Source organism: Boleophthalmus pectinirostris, unplaced genomic scaffold, assembly GCF_026225935.1.
Source record: "Boleophthalmus pectinirostris isolate CB_2022bp ecotype Guang Dong unplaced genomic scaffold, ASM2622593v1 HiC_scaffold_2, whole genome shotgun sequence".
NCBI lineage: Eukaryota > Metazoa > Chordata > Actinopteri > Gobiiformes > Gobiidae > Boleophthalmus > Boleophthalmus pectinirostris.
In genome coordinates this window covers 20,976,036-20,982,452 of record NW_026571152.1, presented here as the reverse complement: position 1 = coordinate 20,982,452, position 6,417 = coordinate 20,976,036, and positions in this window count along the sequence as shown.

Genomic DNA, 6,417 nt, shown 5'->3' with positions numbered 1-6,417 from the left:
GGGACAAATGAGCAAATATCTTCTGCCTGATCCACTGGTCCAAGCCAAGCCCGAGCCCTGGAAGTCAGACGAAAGCGAGTGGTCTTGATAGAGACTAGTGTCCATGTGTAGCGTTTTGTGTACTCGCAGTGGTCAGATCCAGCGGTCAGGGTGGTGTGCCGGACTGTGCCATGGCAGAGGGAGCTGATGGGAGACCAGACCCAGAGCGGAGGGCCCTCAAGAGGCACGTGCTTGCCCCTCTCCTCCACTCACCCACTCACTCTTTTTCCTGGCTCCGACCCGGGCCCTCACCGCAACACATGTTAGAGGATGTAAGTGAGTTCTTTTAATACTATTTTACCAACCACTTAGAATAACATGGATACAAAATAAGTTTGAAATAAATGCAATACTAGTTTTCTCTAGTCTACTTGTCATTTTACAATGCTAGTTAAAGATCCATCTATCACCACACAGATTGGTGATAGATGGAGTAATTGATTTGTCTAGAGTATGGCATAAAACATATCTAATCTCCATAGAAACTTGCAATTAATGTAATGTCAAGTTATTGTTTGATGCGAGTACATGAATAAATCCAAGATAGATATGTTTTGTACCATACACCGTGGAACATTCTTGGCAAAGCAATAAGACTTTGTGACCAGCAGCTGATAGACCCTCCACCTGAAAAGTTACATACTGCAACTTTAAACATACAGATATTGACACTTTGCAGGGACATCACACTGGAGGTGTTTTACATGAATGTGCATTGGTGGAACGTCACCAGTTACCATGGAGACATAATGCCCACATTAGCAAACACTGCCAAAAATGTTTTAAGATTCTCTGAAAACTCAAGAAAAAATACAAACTGGAGTTAAACAGAACATCTCCAGGACCCTGTGGTCAATATGAATATTCATGGTCCTGTTTAGGAGTTTGATTTTCAACAAAAAGGGTGAGAGTGACTAACTCAAAAACAGTTGGCTGTCATTTTTAGAGACTTGTTTAACAGCACAAATCATCTTGACTCTTGTAATTCCAGCTAACTCAGCTCTTTCTGATCAGATTGTGTTAAAATAAAGGTCAAAAATAAAAAAATAAAGCCTCAGACAGGGCATGCCTACAGTTGGCATCACACCCCCAGGGAATGTTGATGATATCAGCTGCAAAGTATCAATGGCGTCTACTCTTATCAGTGTATCACATAACATTATTGCTATGTTTCAACTGCATGATTTTCCTTTCCAGCATTTTGTAGCTCTGATCACAACTTTGACTAGTGCCATGTTTAGCTGACAATAAAACTCCATAAAATGCATAGAAAGAGTTTTTTCTTTTCAGCTTTGTTTATTGAACACATTGGACAAGCAAAGTGCACTGTATATTATAACACAATGATAACTCTATTATAATGCACACATCTAAATGCCAGCACCACTTCCACCCACACACTTAAGAAAAGAATGGCCTATTCCTCTAACAAATTGTCGACCTATATCAACACCAGAAATGTTATGTTCATCTGTGCCTAAAATATTATCAACTATTTAGAACCAGATTTTATTTTATTTTACAGCGCTACAACTTTACCAGCGCTGCCAAAACCTTTCCAGGCATTAAACCCATTCAAAGTGGTGTTTCTAAGCAGTCCAATAGATGGCAGAAACATACAACCCAACACGAGAGGACTTTCCCAGTGTCTTAAACAGAACAACTGTCACCACCTTACATGCATTGGCAGACACACACAGCTAAGCCCCTTTTTGAATGGGGCTCTCATATATGCTAAAACAGACCATGCAATAAAAATCACTGTACTAAACCTCCATATAAGACCTCAGCCAAATGGAGTGCTGGCTTGTACAGGGAGATCTGGTGTGGCCATTATAAACTGGGAGCTTCACCAAAAATAGGATTAGATTGTAACGCTATATATTTTGACAAGTATACACATTTGGAGATGGTATACCTTAAAGTCAATTAAAATATTTTGAGGTTTTGCATGATAGACAGTCCAACAATGGTTCCAGTTCTCTACCTTGACCTAAAGAAAAGTGTGCTCCTCCATAACTTAGAGCTACTGAACGGACCCGAGTGCCAGAATACACAATGGATCAATCACGTCAGGGAATATAGACGGAGGTGGAACTCATGAAAATTCAGAAAGCGGGCTCTTTGTTGTTACAGGCCGGGCACAGACACACAATGACGTGCGCAGTGTAGTAGTGACTGTGTATCCTATGGAAAGAAGGGTAACCACATGAAACTGCTCAAAATAGTATGTGTCCTTACAATGGCAAGTTATGGTTTCTGATAGTAAAAGCATGGTATTCTAAAAGAAGTTGTTTTGAAAAGAACTTGAACTAAAAACAAGTAAAACAAAACAATATATATATATATATATATATATATATATATATATATATATATATATATATATATATATATATATATATATATAGTGCACAATACTTGCCGGTAAATCCAGAATGAAATCTTTGCTTTATTTTTATACAGAAGGATGTCAGTCTGGTCACCACACACTACGTCACGTCTTGAGCCAGAGCTAAACATCAATCTTTTATTTTTTTTTCAGTGACATGTGAAACGAAGGAGCTCATTGGTCACCTCACATTTCTAAACAAAATTAAACTCACCTCACGTCAGCGTAAAAGAGTTTGGTGCTTTGCTCATTGATTCTGCAGAAATCTGCAATGTTTTTCATTCCCTTCCATGTGATATTTTTCTTTAATTTTTCTTCATAAGCAGCCTTATTTCTTCTGATTTGGACAGCTCTATTTATCCCTGATTGGCTAATCCAACTGTCAGTCACATCCATCCAAACTCATGGGTATTCACCGGTGTCCAGATTCACATCTTTTTAAAGTAGTGAAGAATTGTTTATCCTGAATTTCAGTTCAGCACAATACAATACATGCAGGAATAACTTAATTCTTTGGCATGTTAAAGGTTTAAGGTAAAGCCTTCTTTATTCATCCCTATGAGGACATTTTACTCTGAAATTCTTCAATCCTTCAATGCCACTGGGGGTAACTAGTCAGGAGTAGTGGGCAGCCACAGTCACAGTGCATTGCCTGGAGGCCCGTCTTCTTTAGCTGGACTTGGTCACTCCTACCTTAGCTGGAGGATTTAACCTGCTGTGCCTATTTTAGATTGATAATCTAAACAGACATGGATGGACAAAACCTACCTAGGCACAGGAAGAACATGCCAACTCTGTACAGAACGGCCCAAAGCTGAGTCAAACCCGGGATGTTTTTGCTGTGAGGAGGTAGTGATATAGCCACTCAGTAACTGTGATCACTGTACTGTACAATAGACTATTTAAATATGGGATTTTTTTGGCATAAAAATGCACTTGAGATCTGTCCATAAATGGCACATGTAAACAGCAAACCAAATGTTCTGCTATGTGAACTATATTTCTTTCCAACAGTTGTTAGTACATGAAAAAGGAATCTATAATTTAATACAATTTGTTAACTTGTCTAGATATGACCTGCAGATTAATTGACAAGACCCATAAAACTCTCTTTAACTGAACTAACCTTATTTCATGACACAGGGAGATTTCCCATGTATCAAAATCCTGACATACGATTAAATCTACAAATCTGAAAAATCCGATCTTCTTGCCCTGCTATTGCTTGGCTCTTAAGGAGGTCCAACAGGCTCTGACCATGATCTCACTCTGCCAGAAGCCATCATCGACATCAGTGACCCTACGACCTTAAATACTTGGGCTCATTGTCGGTGAAAATGAACCAGGAGCTTGCTGTGTCTCCCAAATGCTTGTTTTGTCTGTGGGGTTCTACGTACGTCCAATTGTCACCCCCGTATGGACCAATCAAGTCTTGGAGTTTCGGAGCTGTGATGGGACAGGAAAAGTGGGACAAAGGAAATTCCCCTCTGCAAACATGGAGTTGTCAGTGGATTGTGGCATTCTGTTACAAGGGAAACAATTACGTACTGTATGTTTGGATGGCTTGTGTCAAGTGTGTAATCAGCAGTTATACATCGGCCGTCACTCAGCAGACAGAATAATGGAGTGAGATTTGGCATGGTCCTCGCTCACTGGGGGTGTAGCTAAATGTTTATGGAGACAATAAGATAACAGATGCTTTCATAATGGGAAACAGCATGCTTCAAATGTGATGGCTGATTTCCATTGTGTCAAATGTGGCAACCAACATAGTAAAGCATCTGGGAACCTTTTATAAGATCTTTAAATAGAATCTTGAGAGTACCTATTAGTCTGTTTTGAATGTAACGCTTATTTTTAAAATATTTTTAACCTCTCTTTTTTTTTCTTCAAAGTGCTTACAAAATCTCTGGCAGCACAGTGGCACTACAGTTTCACAGTAAGAAGGATCTAGAAATTTGCACGTTTCTCCCTGTGTTTGACTGTGTTTCCTCTGAGCTCTCTGGTTTCCTCAATAAACCCAAAACATGTAAACTCTTCCAGCTAAGGTAGTCCTGACCAAGTCTAGCTCAAAATCTAGAGATGAATCTCTGGGTATAGCACTGTGGGACCCACTGTTCCTGCAGTTGCCCCATTGGAGGAATAGGTCAAATACAAAAGACACATTTTTCTATGGAAAGTGCACATTAACCAGACTAATTAACAGGACAAAAATCAGTTGAAGAAACAAATAATACTCAGTCACCTCAATTCAATTAATATGTCGGGATACTTGAGATGTAATAGTAACCAAAATATCATGATACTGTATCGTCAGAAGTCTCACAATAATATCGAGAGCTGTCACAATATATTATTATTAGTTTTATTAGTTTAGAATTATATGTTCTTTTGCTTATGCATTGTTCTTTAGCAGGAACAGCTAATAAATATAGGGAACTACGTGTCCCATGATTCATTTCAGCACAGACAACATGAAGAAATATGTTTTTTACTTGAATTCTTGAGCTTCTGACAGTAATAATTTGTACCAAAATCTTGTCAAGGTATTTTAAAAGCAAAAAAATGACTATCTAGAATGATATTTTACATTTCAAAATATCGCAATAAATATCGTACTGTGAGAAGCATATCGTGATAATATCGTACCGAGAGATTTGGATATCATTACATCCCTACAGGATACAACTATATATTTATGCAGTAAGAAGTCATATTTTAAGATACAAATACAGATTCTTTATTATTCCGCAAACATGCAGAATAGATCCTCCAGTTAGTTACTTCTGACAGCCTAGCTCAAGACCTAGAGATAAGTTTCTATATTTGACACATTTCCCCAGCAGCATTTAAGGATGGGTCAAATGTAGTGGCCAAAATTCCATACAGTAAAGTCCACCTTATCTTAACCATGAATCAGTATAACTACAAACAATACCCAAGCATGTTTTGCTGATTATATACATGGACCACTTTAAAACTTTACATTTACCCACTTCCTTCCTCTTGCCATTTTAAAGTCTCCTAATCCCCAAATTTAACCACTTTTGGGTTTCAACATAACTCTGTTCTTCTGCTGCACTAACCCAACTCACCACCAATTAGAAGCTGAGCCAAGATAATGCACATATGGCCCAAATTGCCTACATTTAGACTGCTGGGATGATATCTTTGTTTTATTCCAATATTGTCTTTCTGGATTAAGTAGATCAAGCTGCATCATATTGACCCACGCATAAACTCTGTATTCACTGTGCACATTGTATGAAACAGATATAATGGATGCTACAGTTGGGGTTGAAATGGAGTTTGTTTGGTCGGAGGAGACTCTGGTATCCTTTGTGAGGGTTTTGGGGTCCATGTTTGGGCTTTGTTGTGGTCCCGGGTACAATGGGTAACAGACCTGCTGCAAACCGCTCAGTCTGTCCTGAAGCTGCAGCACACATTAAAGACAGGATCAGGTTTCTATGGCCAGTCTGGGAGAGAAAGCATCTTCAACCCAGATCCACTGGTAGTTCAATGTAATTCTAATATGCAAAGAAAGACTTACTTCTTGCTTGTACTTGAGATATTCTGAATAAAAGTGTGCAGGTTAGTCCATGAGTGTCAAAAACTTTGGTAACCTTGGTAAATGTTATTTCTTTACTTCATTAGCTGAATTATGTAAATGGTTAAGTTTTAATTAGACATTTTAATTAGACTGTATTATTTTAACGGAACTGTAAGATTTTGATTTCAAATTCCATAAACATAACCCACCCGTGTCCCCAGATATGAGGTAAACATGTTCAAATGAAACACAACTCGTAACAGTTGTAATGCTGATTTATTCTTCAGATTGGGCACGATGGTCAAGTTGTTTATGTAATAATTTGGTGTGTTGATTCTCAAGACAGTTATCCAATCAGAAAGCAGAATGAGCCTCACATGAGTCTCTTATTTGGGTTGCCCGTTTCAACCCAAACCAACTGAATTTCAACCAGCTG